Source organism: Rhinolophus ferrumequinum, chromosome 11, assembly GCF_004115265.2.
Source record: "Rhinolophus ferrumequinum isolate MPI-CBG mRhiFer1 chromosome 11, mRhiFer1_v1.p, whole genome shotgun sequence".
NCBI classification, from domain to species: Eukaryota; Metazoa; Chordata; class Mammalia; order Chiroptera; family Rhinolophidae; genus Rhinolophus; species Rhinolophus ferrumequinum.
The window spans coordinates 7,012,302-7,027,936 of NC_046294.1; the positions used below are offsets into that span (position 1 = coordinate 7,012,302).

At 44.5% G+C, this 15,635-nt stretch overlaps 1 long non-coding RNA gene across 1 annotated transcript in view; it reads right to left on the bottom strand.

The window, feature by feature from the left end:
• Positions 1 to 7,336: 7,336 nt before the first annotated feature.
• The window catches only part of LOC117031208 (uncharacterized), a 49,398-nt gene continuing 41,099 nt past the window's right edge, over positions 7,337 to 15,635 (bottom strand). Inside the window, exon 3 of the long non-coding RNA XR_004424480.1 lies at positions 7,337 to 7,418. This is a non-coding gene — a long non-coding RNA (uncharacterized LOC117031208). The remainder of the gene's footprint in view (positions 7,419 to 15,635) is intronic.

Here is a 15,635-nt window from a genome sequence, read left to right on the forward strand (position 1 = left end):
CTACGCTAGCAGCAAATGGGGGCTAGCAAGAGGATGGTGGCTGATCCTGCAAGCGGCAGAGTGAGGGTTGCAGATCGTGTGGCTCCTGTTTCCTGTGTCTCCAACCCAGCCGCCAGCAAGACTGTAGTGGTATGACTCCCCTACCTATGGCTCCGTGGGTGTTCCTTTTTGGCCTCACCATGTCCTGCGTTCTTATGTGGGGAGCGGGACCAGAGACTCTGCATGCCGCCCTGCATGACAAATGGTGCAGCGAGCAGGGTCTCCCGCATGACACCTGGCAAGAGTCTTAAAAGTTGAGCAGAAATGTAACAGTAACAGTCACTTATGAAAAAACACGGCTGTAATGCAGGGACTCAGCTCCCGCTCCCCACACAAGAACACAGGATATGGTGAGGCCAAAAAAGAACAACAACGGCGCCATAGATGGGGAGTCATACCACTATATTCTCGATGGCGGCTGATCGAGACACAAAAGCAAACATCTGCCCGTACCCCAACGAGAGGTCTTCCTGCACCCCAGTCTCGCTGGCGGCCGGGAGAGACACAGGAAGTAGGATCCGCATGATCTGCAATCCGCCATCCGCACTTGCTAACCCCACTTGCTAGCCTCAATCTGCACTTGCTAGCCGCAATCCACTGTCCGCTTCTCTGCCAACCAACCAACTCCCTAGCGTAGCCATAACACTTATATCACTGACCAATGGCCTACCGATAACAGCTGATGGCCACCCAGCCACAGCGGATGGCCATCTGATTACAGCTGATGGCCATCTAATAACCGAGCCAGCACCTTTCCACGTGAGGTCGAGAGCCTGGAAACTGCCCTCCTGGCTCCATCCCCACAAGGGCTCTCTGGATGTATTTATCAGATGTCCACAATGTCCAGTACCAGTCAGGGTGAGAATGAAGGAAGACCCCAGCAGCATCAAGACACCAAGGTGAGCAAATGGGAAAGGTCAAGGGACAGAGGAAAAAAGAGACTCCTCGTGACCCTGAAACCTGCAGGGCCACAGGCTGACTCTGGGTCACTGTGAATCAGGGATTTGGCCCCTCTTGCTTCGGGGAACCCTTGGGTATGCCTATGAAACCCCTGAGGAAGGGTGGCTAACCTGACTGAACTCCACTGAGCTTATGTCAGGAAAGAGCCCATCCATTCTTCCCACCTCACATCCGGGTAGCTCCTTCCAGGGTCGCGTTCATTAACAAAAGTTTCCTAAATGGCTGAAGCTAAACTCATGACCTAAGACCACCAAAGCCCCTCAGCCCTGAGACCCTGTTCTGGCTGGAAGCCACAAGTATCCATGGCAACCATGGCTGACCACCCAGGAAAATGCAGACTTCCCTGGAAACAAGGCCCCATCTGAGTGAAACCAAGGGAACTGTGGGTCCAGCTTGTGTGGGGCGCCCCCAAGTGGTCAGTTATGGCGGAAGCACATGAGTGTCCCAGAGACCAAGACAGGGATTCTAGAAAAGTGTCCAAAACCGGGTTTTTTCTGAGCATGTTGCCATGGAGAAATGAGTTTGGCACGCTTCAGGCCCCCTCCCGGCCACCTTGGCATCCTGGCATTGCCATACTATGCATTTGTTTGTTTGTTCATCTTTACATGCGCGGAGCCCCTCTTCTCCGCCTAGGCGTAGGAGACCCAGGGGACCGAGGGATAAGCAACTCACCGAGCCCCGTCCCTCTAGGATTGTGTATGACATCCAAGCGAGTGGGTCTAGTTCACTGGGGCGAAACAATTCAACTTTGTTTTCATAGGAAAACAAAAGCAGAGCGCTCATGGAGGGCCATAAACAATGTACGAAAAATTTTAAGGTAAAACAGGAGAGTCTCAAAAAATTTTACATTTGGGTAGATCATTTCCAGGTCCTTCTCTGTATTCGCAGGGCACACATTACTTTTCTGTGTTGAGGATGCTTCTGTGGAAATATTTGAAAATGTGGAGCGGGCTATAGAATCAGAAAGACCCGGGTTCGAGTCTCACCTCAGCCTGTCATCAGCTGTGTGGCCCTGGCTGAGTTGCTTAATCTCTTTGACCTTGTGTCCTCTTCTATAAAATGGAGATTATATCCATTTTCCACAAGGCAAAGGAACCTTAAACTCATTTATAAACCTCCTAGGAATTTCAGATGACAATTGATTCATATTATTCGAGGTAGCTACGTTCTATAAAGTCACTGCAAACCCTGAATTATCGAATACTGAATAATTGCTTTTATGGGAAATACAGGGTTAGCGTCCTGCCAGCCTCTGGTCACAATATTTTGTCAACTTATCAATACATAACCTACTTTTATGTGTGTTTCTGTTCAAAAAGAACATTTAATATATAGTAGGTCTGACAATTAAGTTCACGAACTTGTTGTAGCGATGTTGCTAACCGTTTTTTGATACCAGAGGGATTATTCATTATGAATTTCTACCAACTGGACAAACAGTTAACCAAGTTTTTACTATTTGGAAGTACTGAAAAGGCTGCGTGAAAAAGTTAGACGACCTGAACTTTTCACCAAAAATTCATGGCTCTTGCATCATGACAATGTACCAGCTCACACAGCACTATCTGTGAGGGAGTTTTTAGCCAGTAAACAAATAACTGTATTGAAACACTCTCCCTACTCACCTGATTTAGACCCCAGTGACTTCTCTCTTTACCTGAAGATAAAGGGAATATTGAAAGGTAGGCCTTTTTATGACATTCAGGACATCAAGGATAATACAATGACAGCTCTGATGGCCATTCCAGAAAAAGAGTTCCAAAATTGCTTTGAAGGGTGGACTAGGCACTGGCGTCGGTGCATAGTTTCCCAAGGGGAGTACGTCGAAGGTGACCATAGTGATATTCAGCAATGAGGTATATAGCACTTTTTCTAGGATTAGTTTGCGAACTTAATTGTCAGCCCTTATATTGTTGATTGGTTAGTATTCAACTCACAACCAACAGCTCATGCCTGAAGCTTATCTAACACAGATGTTTTCTCCATAAGGCGGGGCCTCTGGTGCTTAGGGACACCAGACAGCACTTTAGTACAACCCTTGGGGGCCATTTTAAACAACAAAATCACCAAGAAAAAGCACAAAAAATGCAAAAAAAAAAAAAAAGTGCACCAAATAGACTTTGAAAAGGACCCTTGTTTACAGTATGAGAGTGGAAAGGAGACAGCAGAGTATTACCTTGTTCCACTTCAGCTGGAAACGGCACTTCAGGCAACTCAAGGTTTTTGCTGCTCTGTGCTTGTCCACAAATGACTGCGAAAGCACTTCAAGTATTGATTTTGGGTCACAGATACATTTTAGCAAGTAGGTGTATCTGCAAATATAGAATCTGCGAGTAGGGAAGATGGACAGTTTCTGCAGCTTGGGTTCTCCGTGCCTCCGTCAGTGGCCATCTATTTGGATCACTGAGCATTGTGCAGCTGTTGGATATGCGGGTGGGGACACCTGGGCTGACGGCTTCTCCTGGGCTCACTCAGGAGCAGGCCTGCCCCAGGCTCTAACAACCTCTGCAAAGCCACAGTGAAACACCAAGAACTTGATTTGCCTTGTCTCTGAAAGGATGTTTCTACATTTAAGCGATCTTCGATCCTAGGTCTTCACTCTGATTTTTCCCTCTAATGAGAAAAGCGACAAAAAGAGGCCAAAGTTCACGTCTGGACCTGTGCTCATCCATGTTCAAGAGAGAGGTCGGGGACATTGGGACATCTCAGGCCAGCATCTCCCTTCTCACCTGCTCAAGGATGTCACTCCAGCAACCTCCCCTTCCCCTCTCACACTGTCAGTGTGTCCCTCTCTTGTCAAGACCCCCAGTGACACCCTTATCGCTACATCCACAGGTCAACTCTCAGCTCTTCATTACTGGACTTGTCTGTAGCCCCTGACACAGCTGATCATTCCTTCTTGAAACGTTCTCTCCCCTTGGCTCTGCACGACAGCGGGGCTCCTGCTGTCGCCCTCACTGGCCCTCCCCAGCCGGCTCAGGGCTCAGCACTGAGGCTGCGTCCTCTCCACACCCAGCCCTGCGGGATCGCAGCCAGTCTCATGGTTGTCGCAGATCCACACTCCGACCTTGACTTACACCTTTGACTCCCTGAGCCCAGCATTCATCTGAACATTTCCCCTTGAACATCTAGGAGGAGTCGCAACTTAACACACCAAAAATGAATCCTATCTGGTCCCCCCAGCTTCCCCCATGCAAAGGGCAATTGCCCTGGTCTGGTGTCTCAGAACAAAATCCTGGAGTCATTCTTGGTTCTTCGCATTCTCTCACATTCCACATCCAACCCACCAGCAAATCCTGTCAGCACCACCAGAATAAATCTAGACTCCAACCTCATCTCCCTCCCTCCCTGCCTCCCCAGTTGCCACCCTGGGCAGCCCCCCCCCCCTTATCCAGTGTGATCTTACCTGCCTCCCTGTCTCCACCCAGCACCCTGGGACCCTTTGAAAACAGTGTTTCTCCACAGTGGCAGGGCTGCCCAGGTGGCATTTGGAAGTTATAATAGTAGGAGCCACTTTGGCTGTTGCAATGATTGTGTTTGGCATTTAGTGGCAGGGCCAGAGCAACCCCGATGCCTGCAACAGCCCCCCAGGGGAGAAGCCTCCTGCTCCCTGCAGTGGCTCCAGGGTTCTCCAGGACACTCTTGAGGGCACAAAACCAGTTGGCCAGTTATTTGTGCCTAGAACCCAACCCTATTTTACATATAAAGCCAAAGTGTCTTTTGTGCATGCTTAATATACACCAGCTTTTCCAGGCATGCAGCTGCCACACAAAGCGATGGGAAGTTGTACCTTGTTCGGTTGGGACTTCTCCGAGAACCGTTCACCATGGGAGAGCCTCAGAGTGCTAGTGACATCGGTGGCTATGAGCTGGTCTCTGTAGCTGTCGCATCAAACACCTGCCAGTATACCCGTGCCACAGGCCTGGTAACAGATTTAGGGACAAGTGTTATTAGATTAGGAGTCATGTGAAACACAAGGATTTCACTGAATTTCATTATAAAAAGTTGTTCTATGTATTTTTAATGTTTATCTTATAGGACAATGAAAAGAAATCTGTGCTGTGGAAAGTAACATAATGAAGTTATTTATCAGCTTCAGTTTGCCTGATGCTTTTCCTTATCCTCTGACCTGCTCCCCAGGCTCCTCCCAGCCTCCCAGAAACTCTGAGGGCACTGCTTTTCTCCCAGCCATCATCACTCCCATGTCACCATCCAAGGCACTAGTGTGTGGTCCACAAAAGTCTGCCTCCCCGGGGGGTGGTGTTCCTTGCAGGTGGGAGGGGGGATGTAATGTCTCTGGGATGTTTCTCTTTTGTCCTGTCCCTGTCACGAGTGGAAGGCCCGGATCACTTGTGAGAATGATAAGCTTCCTCATTTTCTCCCCTCTGAGAGTCGGTAATTGTCACGGCATTTTATCCCCACTGCCATTACAGCTATTTCCCTCCCTCTCTCAGCCATTACTTCCCAAACTCTAGTTTTACTCTGGGGTTCACTGCACCTCGGCTCTCCCATTGCTCCCTACTTCATGTATATGGTGGCTTCCAATCTCTTCTCTGAAGTTCTAACTTATTCACTAGGAGGAGTGAGCACTCCTACCACATGAAAATACTCATAATAAACCCAACCGCTGCAACTTCTAGGGCAGAGTGGTTACATTTAAACAATAATTATGGTTTTATTGTAATTTGCTTTTCCCTCCTTTATATCACGGTTAGGGGGTTAAGTGGATTTTTTAAAAACTATATGTGTAGTTAGAGGATAGGTAGAGGACATTATCTCTAAATTTCTTTTCCAGTTACTGTAGAGGGTGTCACAATACATCTGTTGGGAAGGGGACCTCTGGGTCTAAAATTGTGAGGACCACTATTACGAAAATTAAGTCAGAAGAAAGAGAGAAAGAAAGAGAAAGAAAAGGAGGGAGAGAGAGAGAGAGAGAGAGAGAGAGAGAGAGAGAGAGAGAGAGAAAGAGAGAAAGAGAGAAAGAAAGAAAGTCAGGTCACGCCCCTCCTCTGCTCTCAAGGCCACATGACCTGCCCCCATCACGTCCCCACTGGAGTTCTCAATGTTCCCTGTTCTGTCACACGGGCCTGCTGCTGCTCCTCTAATGTGCCAGGCACGCTTCTGCCCCAAGGCTTTGCACTAGCTGTTCTTATTTCTGGAGCTTTCTTCCCCCAGATATTCTCACACCTCACACTCTCGCTTCCTTAGATCTTTCCTCAAATATCTGTGCAGCCTCCCCTGACCCCAAGTCCAGCCCAGCACTCCCTGCCCCTCAGCCTGGCCTACTTCTTGCCAGCATTTGTCACCAGCGAGGAACTACTGATGTTATACCTTGCCTTATTTATTGTCAGTCCTACACTGATCCACCCCCCACCCCCCAACCACTGGAACATGTGGGCAGAGAGTTTTGTCTGATTCCTTCACTGCTGGATCCCCAGTGCCTAGATCCATAAACGAATATTGAATGAATGAATGAATGAATACCTGCCTCACAAAGTTGCTGTGAAGATTAAAGGGCCTGGTTTGGTGCCGAACACGTGGCAACTATGAAATCCCAGCAGTCCCCTCCCCCGGAGTCCCTGGTAGTAAAAGCCCTCACAAGCATTTAGTGGTCCAGAAGGAGCTGGGAGAGTATTTCCTTGGCCCAAAGATAGTGCATGTGGATCCAAAAAGAGGAGTTTGGTGCAGTGGACACCAGGGCGTCCAGAAGGTGAAGGAACAGGGTGAGGTTGAGGAGCGTTCCCTCAGCTGAGCCCAGTTCTCCTACTGTCACTGGGAGCTGGGGTCTGGGCAGCAAGCACGGCTCTGACACAGACACGCATCTTGGCTTCCAGCCCAGAATTGACAGGATCCAGAGTTGCCAGACGCCTGCCATGTTGACGTGCCACCAATGCCCTTGGGCACACAGGAGGTTAAAAAATAAAAGAACTCCTTTTAAACTTGAATAGTTCTGTTTGTTTGCTTTCTGCAAATTTACTTAGGTCTTCTAAATAATAGTAAATAAATATGGAAAAAGGAGTTTTTAGAACGTAGAACTGCATTTGGGTTTCATAATGATGACCTGGGAGCAGGGCACCTAGGGCAAGATATTTAACGAGGCTCTCACTGCTTTTTAAGGCCCACCCTATACCAGTTCAACCCTGAGCGCGGTGCTTCCTTAAATTTTACGCAGTAGGGGCCTCTCTTGCTTCAGCCTTGGTCCCTGCCTGGACGTTTGTTGGAATGTAATGGGATGGAATGACTCTGGATAAATCTGCACTGGGTTGTCAGAACCCACTGAACGGTACACTTAAAACAGGTACATTTTATCATATGCACACTATATCTCATACCGTTCACTTTATTAGATCCTATACACTTCATGTTCTTCGATAAGCAGCCCAGACGCAGTATCTCGCTGATGCTCGCCGTCATCGACTCTAAAGTTAAAAATTAGAAAAACTTGATTGGGTTGTGAAATGGGATCGAGACAAGGCCTTAAAAATGGTCAAACACACACAGACACATTAGTTACAAATAGGTTTCATAAATATAAAATAATAGAAAGAGTATAACACGTCATCAGGAATAGGGTTACACAGAAGTTATTGTGAATAAATTGTCTAAATCTTGTTAAGGGAGGAGCTGGTGGTGGTGAAAGCCTCATGGAAAGGTTGGGTTGGAGCGTCGACAACTCAAGATGGTTGAATCTGTGAGGGTAAATGAGCTGGATGGAAACAGGAGAACACTGAGGAGGGAACCCTGAGCCACTTGCTGACAGGGCAAGAAGAGCTGTGATGAAGACAGGTGTCTGGGAGCCACACACACACACACACAAATACACACACCCCTGCCCCATGCCTGGGAGGTTACACCACTAGCTCCCTAGGGCTGCTGGAACAAAGCGCCACACACTGGGTGTCTTAAAACAACAGCATTTATACTCGCATAGTTCTGGAGGCTAGAAGTCTGAAATTAGGGTATCAAAGGGCCATGCCGTCCCCAAAGTGCAAGGCCTCTTAGCCTCAACCAGCTCTGGTAGTTGCCGGTGATCTCGGAAATCCTTGGTTAAGACACATCGCTCCAATCTCTACCTCTGTCACCACGTGAACTTCTTCCCTGTGTCTCTGTGTCTTCACATATCTTCCCTCTGTGCCTGTCTGTGTCCAAATTTCCCTTCTCTTACATCACACCCACTAAATGAGGCAGTGGGGAACACAAAGACAGATGCCTTCTGACGCCTGCCCAGCTGGCTTGCTCAGTAGATCAGCCAACTATGGACTAGCACCTCATCTGTGCAGCCACTGAGGCCTTGCTGGGCCGCTCGACAGGGGAGAACTGTCCTGCCGTGGGTTCTTAGCTGCTGGTGGTACAGTGACAGAATCGGGCCTGCCGAGTGCAAGGCCAGCATCCGCAGTGTGACGCTTCCATACAACCCCGTCCCTTGCAGCCTCTCCTACCACACCTGTGTGGAGGGTCCAAGACAATACTGCAGCCTCCCTGCCTCTCCGGACGCCAATTTCCAGGGTCCCATGCTACCCCACATTAAGATTCAGTTCACTGATCCGTATAAATCTGAGGTGCCGAGGCTTCCACAAGAGCCCTTGAATCTAATTAAAATCTCACGAGCAACAGAGCTGGTGCCCCTCGTGGGAAAGGTCCTCCTGAGCCCATATTCTCCTCACATTTCCATGGTCAATACGTCTCCGGCTTCTTCTTTCCCACTTGTTTGTCCTGTTTTTCCTCCTGTTTTTGAATTCCAGATCTAGTTTGCCTGAGGTAACCAGTCCATTGGGAGATGCTTCCAAATCCCGTTTGTTCCCAGATTTCCCCCAAGAAACATTTAATGGCATTCACCAATCCAGCAACTGCTGGGTAACACCCAGGGCAAGGAAGAAACACCACAGCCCTGCTCATCAGGGGCCCGGACACAGCTTCTTGTCAGCACTGTGTAAAATTCTACATCAGAAGTCTGTCTTTCCATCAAATCATTAGTGCCCAGAGCAAATGAAATGGATTTGAATTTCACTGCTAAGTTAGAAGCTCAGAGGTTTTCTATTTCAAAATGTACTGACACTATTTTCCTACAGATATCAATGATTCAGATTATGTGTCTATTTCTTTCTTGTTTTATTTTTATTATTAATGTTGATAATGCCTTTGTCTACAGCTGACAAACTGCTTTCCCGGACAACAGGGCCGCCCTCATCTTATAGACGAAGACTTGTGCGGCTACTGAGGGAAGCCAAACTTCCAAAAGTTTGGTGCTCTGGAGGTTCCAAAACCCTCAGCTCTCATCTTTAATTCAATGCTTTCTCCCCTATGTGGCCTCCCCCTGAAGCTAACAAATGAAAACTGTAGTAAAAGAACCTTGAAGCGTAGTGGTAATACACTTATTGGAATCACTTTGGAAAAGTGGTCAGAATCTGTGAACCAGAAGATTCCTGCATGGAAGTCTAGTAAACCGATTCAAGAAGTCCTCACCCTCCCAAAGGAGTGGGGCTCTGGCAGGAGACTCCCCCGGATGACGTCTGTTACTTCTCCCAAACAGAGAAGCGGATCCTGTCCTGTGTGTGTGACTCGTGGCATGGACGCCTTGTGTTCACACTCAGTTCCCTACCCACTGCCAGAGTCCTGGCTCGCAGGAGAGGTAGAGATTCAAGAAATCTGTATTTCCCCAGTCCCACTGTTCACTCATTGTTATGCGCTGAACTGTGCCCCCCACACATTCATATGTTAAATCTAACCCACGACGTGATGGTATTTGGAGGTGGCACCTTTGGGAGGTGACTGGGTCACGAGGTAGAGCCCTCATGATGGGATCAGTCCTTATAAAAAAAGACCAGAGAGCCAGCTCTCTCTTTCCACCATGTGAGGCAACGAGAAGTCAGCAGTCTGCAGCCGGAAGAGGGTCTCAGCAGAGCCCGACCATGCTGGCACCACGATCTCAGACTTCCAGGCTCCAGAACTGTGGGAAATAGAGTTCTGTTGCTGATGAGTTACTCCTTTTATGGCACTTTGTTATAGCAGTCCGAATTAAGACATCAACCAATTCACCAACACCTCCCAACAATTCAATTCAATGCTTACATTATCTACATGTCCAGTTCCACAAGTTAAAGGGCTCAGTCCCACAAGACTGCCTCCACTTCAGACCCTAGTTACAGTCTTGGGCCACCCATACTTCTGAGTGAGTGGCTATAAATTGAAGGTTCCCATGACACTCTCCTCATGTTTGATAATTTGCTAGAACAGCCCACAGAACTCAGGAAGGCACTGTACTTACTATTACCATTTTATTACAAAGGACACAACTCAAGCAAAGTCAAATGGAAGAAATGTACAGAGCATGGTATGGACGGAGGGGTACAGCGTTTCCATGCCCTCCCTCTCCAGGCGAGCCACCCTCCCAATACCTCCACATGTCCACCAACCCCGTCATTTAAGGGGTTTTACTGGAGGCTTCACCATATAGACATGAGCAATTATGAGCTCAATCTCCAGCCCCTCTCCCCTTTCCAGAGGTTGGGGGTGGGAATGAAAGTTCCAACCTTCTAATCAAGGTTTGGGCCTTCTGGTGACCAGCCCCCATCCTGAAGCTATCTCGGAGCCCACCAAGAGCCACCACCACAGAACAAAAGACGCTCCTACCCCTCAGGAAATTCCAAGGCATTGAGGAGGTCTGTGTCAGGAACTGGGACATATGAGTATTATGGGGACATATCTCATTATACCAGAGTTGGGATTGGAAGGAATGACAGTGGAACACTGGTGTCAAGGACAACTGGGGAGGAGGTACGTGAATGGATCTCTTGGAATGGACACAGAGACTGAGGGTCTGTGTGTCACCCGTGCACATGTCAAGGACAGTTACTGCTGTGGACGCTCTCAGGAATCCAGTGGAAAAACACTCCATACCAAAGACCTAAATTTGCAGCCATAAGTTGCCTCTCATGTGGGTAAATTTTACTGTACGCTCAGGGGGGTGCTGAGCCAGGAATGTATCTATGTAAACACGGTTACTGATCCTCCCAAGCCACACCAAGGAAGCCAGATGGTTCGATTTATAATAAAATTTCAATTCACCAGTAACAGGATGCATTATTCCATGAAAATTTTGGTGTAATTAGCTATCCATTTGGAAGGAAACAAAGTTGGATGTCTACCACACACATACAAAGAATGCTAATCAATTCAATATTTACACATATATATTCATATATATAACAGTGATATGAAACATAGGACGGTGTATTTATAAGTTTGGGGTAGTAGGGCCTCTCTAGGCATAAGACACAAGCCCAGAAGCCAAAAGGCAAATTCTCATGTATTTGATTACATAAAAATTTTAAATTCAGTATAACATGATACATTATAATTACTGTTAAAAGATAAATGACAGATGGGAGAAAATATTTGTAGCACATTTGTTCATTCATTATTCAACAGATACTTAGTGAGTACGTACTGTGTCCCAGGCACAATCCTGGATGATCATAACTTTACTTTTAAAATATTCACGAATTTGCATTTTTATTCAAATTTTTCATTTATGTGTTACTAAGAAAAGAGTTCATCTCCAAAATATGTGAACTGATATACCTAAAATAAAACATTAAAAATAAATAAAAATAAAACAACAAAAATTGAAAAGAAAGGTACACACACAAAAAGATATATCTGATGTATGTTAGGATTGGTTTTGGTTGCATATAAGAGTCAAAAAAGCAGTGGCTTAAATACAGTAAAAGTACATTTCTCTATCACATAAGAAGATGTGGATGAAGGCCATCCAGAAATAGTACAACAATTCCATTGTCAACTGGGACCCAGAATTCTTCCTGCTTTCTGTTCCACTATTCCAATATTTGGTGCCATCCCCAAGGCAACCTCGTGTTCCAAGATGGCTGCCACAGTTCCAGCCATCCACTCAGCATTCCAGGCAGCAGAAGGAAGAAAGGGAGACAGAACAAAAAGGTGCCCACCCTGCCAGACTGACTCTCTTCAAGCAGCCGTTCTGTCCTACCAACATCTCATGGGCCATAACCTCTTGCAAGAGAGGTTGTTTAATATAGTCTTTTAGCCAGGTACATTTTCATCATAAATACAATTAGGGTCTGCTACTAAGAAAGCACGGGAATATTACTAGGGATGGCAACTAGAAACCTCTGCCACACTAGACAAATACTAACCAACAAAAGCTGGCCTGGCAATATTAAAATAGAATTCATGGCAAAAAGCATTATTAGGCATACATAAATAAATATACAATACAATGATAAAGTATACTACCATGAATTTGCATGCATCTAACAATACAACTTCAATATGCACAAAGCAAAAACTGATTCATTTATAATGAGAAATTGAAAAGCCACATGCCTGGAGGAAGACTTTGATATTCATCTATCAGAAACTAATCGTTCAGGCAGATAAAAAAAATGTTGTAATTATTTCTAATGTCTGAACAACATAATTCACAAGCTTAATCTACTTTATATATTGGACCCAACATATAAGCAATATTCATTATTTTCAAGCACATGTTGAACATAAATTAGTACCTCGGTTTTCGAACATCTCCATGGACATTTCGTTTTACGAGCGCAGTAAACCCAGAAGTAAATGCTTCGGTTTTCGAACACGCCTCGGAAGTCGAACGTGTCACGCGGCTTCCACTGAGTGCAAGATCCTGAGGCCTCGCTGTCGGCTGTTTTCCAACGTTTCAGAACCCGAACGGTCTTCGGAAAAGGATTACGTTCGAAAACTGAGGTACCACTGTATATAAAATTTGACTGTTTATGAGGTCACAGAGGAACTCAAGAAATGCTGAAGAAGAGGTGGCCAGTTAGCTCAGTTGGTTAGAACATGGTACTAATAACACCAGTGTTGCTAGTTCAATACTGGCATGGGCCACTGTGAGCTGCGTCCTCCTTAAAAAAATATATAAATAAATAAATAATACGTAAAATAATAATTAATTAATTATTTTTTAAAAAAGGAAATGCTGAAGAGTTTGACTTATAAACCACAATCTCTGAGTACAATGCAGTTAAACTGGAGAGCCACTATTTAAAAAAAAAAAATTTTAACCCCACTCATTTAGAAATAAAAAGTTAACCTTAGATAACTATAGATTATAAAGGAACCTACGAATAAATGACAAAATATTGAGAATTTGTCGTCTACAAAAGCACAGTTTTTGTAAACTTGTGGGATGAAGCTAAAGTGCATAGCTTCTGAGTTCTAAATTTATACCCTTTCCTGTATTATATTTTTTTAAAATGAAGATTTGAAACAGTGATAAAGCATTCAACTCAAAAAGCTAGAAAACATTAAAGAGAAAACCAAAGAAAATATAAGGAATTAAATAAAAATGGTAGGAAAAAAATACTGATGAAATGGAAACTTTTACATATTGGAGATAATTAGTGTCAGAGGAGACTGTTTATCCCTGCTTCAGAGGCTTCCTTCCAAGCATAGGGAGGAAGGTGGCTGGCGTCCTCTAACTACTCCACCTCACACCTCCTGGGGGACCAGAGTAGCTTTCCTGATTGGACCCAGAAACTAAGCGTGTGTGAATCTGCCTCTTCCGGTTTCCTCAGGGTGGGTTACAGTTTCTCATCTGTGCATAGGGGCACACGAGTCTGTCTCACTCTGGGGTTCAGCCCTGGAAATGCCTTTGCCCCCACATAGAAGTTTCATCCTCCTCTGTCAACCTCGTCAATAATAAAGATGATAACTTAGTGCTGCTCTTTTTGTCTTATTTTTCAAATGACCTATAAATTCCATAAGAAAGACAGATGATATTTACTGGGTTCCCTAAACAACCTCCCCAATTAATAGCACCAAAAGCGGATTCCTTGAAAAGACCAATAGAATAAACTTCTAGCAAGTCCAATCAACTCAAAGGATGAGGTCATAAACATTAGGAACAAAACCAGAGATTATAACTATTGATACAGTAGGGATCTTTAAAACCATTAGAGTAGATTATGAACACAATTATGTCAATAAAAGTTAAACCTTAAATGAAATTGTACACAATTTCAAAATAATATGAAAGAACGACCCCATTTATTTTAGGAAGATGGCATAACTGATATACCAGTTGGACAAAGACTACACAAGGAAAGAAAATTATAAACCAATTTCACTTTTAAACATACATGTATAAATCCTAAGCAAAATACAAGCAAACAAAGGCATGGTGTGTTTCTAAAACATACCTTATGGGATTATCTTAGACATGAAATGATTAATTTTAGAAAAATATTTAGATAAGTGTTGCCACATTAACAGATTAAAGAAAAGATCACTATCTCAGTAGATGCAGAAAAATGTGTAATAAAATTTAACTTATTCATGACACAAACTAAATATAGAAAGGGACTCCCTTAGTTTGAGCAAAGATATCTACCAAGAACTCATAGCAAATTATCATTCTTCATATGGAAACATTAAAAACAATACCATTCAAAAAAACAAAAACAAAACAAAAAAACCATTAAAATTCAGAATAAAATAAAGATGACAGCAGCCACTCCTCTATTCAACATTGTACTGGAGATCCTAGTTGATTCAATAAGACATGAAAAAGAAATAAAAGTGCAAGAATAGAAAAGAAAGAGTCACAACATCGTGGTTCCTTGCTAATACTATGATTGTCTACATAGAAAATCCAAGTGCTTCTACAAACTTTGGAAAGTAATAAAGGTCCAGATACAAGATCAACATAAAAGATCAATAATACCTTATGCCCAGCAATAACCCATTAGAAAATACCATGTAGGAAGGCATTGCTTACAATAGCAACAAAAACCATTAAGAATTGGGCCGGCCCGGTGGCTCAGGCGGTTGGAGCTCCGTGCTCCTAACTCCGAGGGCTGCCGGTTCGATTCCCATATGGGCCAGTGGGCTCTCTACCACAAGGTTGCCGGTTCGACTCCTGCAAGAAATGGTGGACTGTGCCACCTGCAACTAGCAATGGCAACTGGACCTGGAGCTGAGCTGCGCCCTCCACAACTAAGACTGAAACAACAACAACTTGACTTGGAAAAAAGTCCTGGAAGTACACATTGTTCCCCAGTGAAGTCCTGTTCCCCTTCCCCAATAAAAAAATCTTTAAAATAAAAAAAGAAAAAAAGAAAAAAACCATTAAGAATTGAGATTAAAAGAACAGAGTGATGTGCAAGACCTTTCTGGAGGAAATTACAAAATATTACTGCAGAATGCAAGACACATGAACAAATAAAGATATATAGCATGTTCATGGATAGAAAGATTCAACATCATAAACATAACAATTCTTCCCAAATCAACCAATAAACTTAATGCAATTCCAATCAAATTCTGAATGGCTTTTTCAGGGAACTTGACAATACAATCCTAAAATGCAAATGGAATAGTAAAGGATCAAGGATAACCAAAACCATCTTGAAGAACAAGAAACGGTAAAGGGAGGGGTTTTCCCCACCAGGTATCAAGACTTATAAAGTTACAACAATTAAAACAATGTGATAGCAATACCAGGATAGACAAATACACCCAGAAGCTGAACCCAGAAGTTTGATATAATAAAATCAATAATAAAATGATGGACTATTTAATAAATTGTACTGGGTTAACTGGTTGTTCATTGGGAACAAAATAAATGT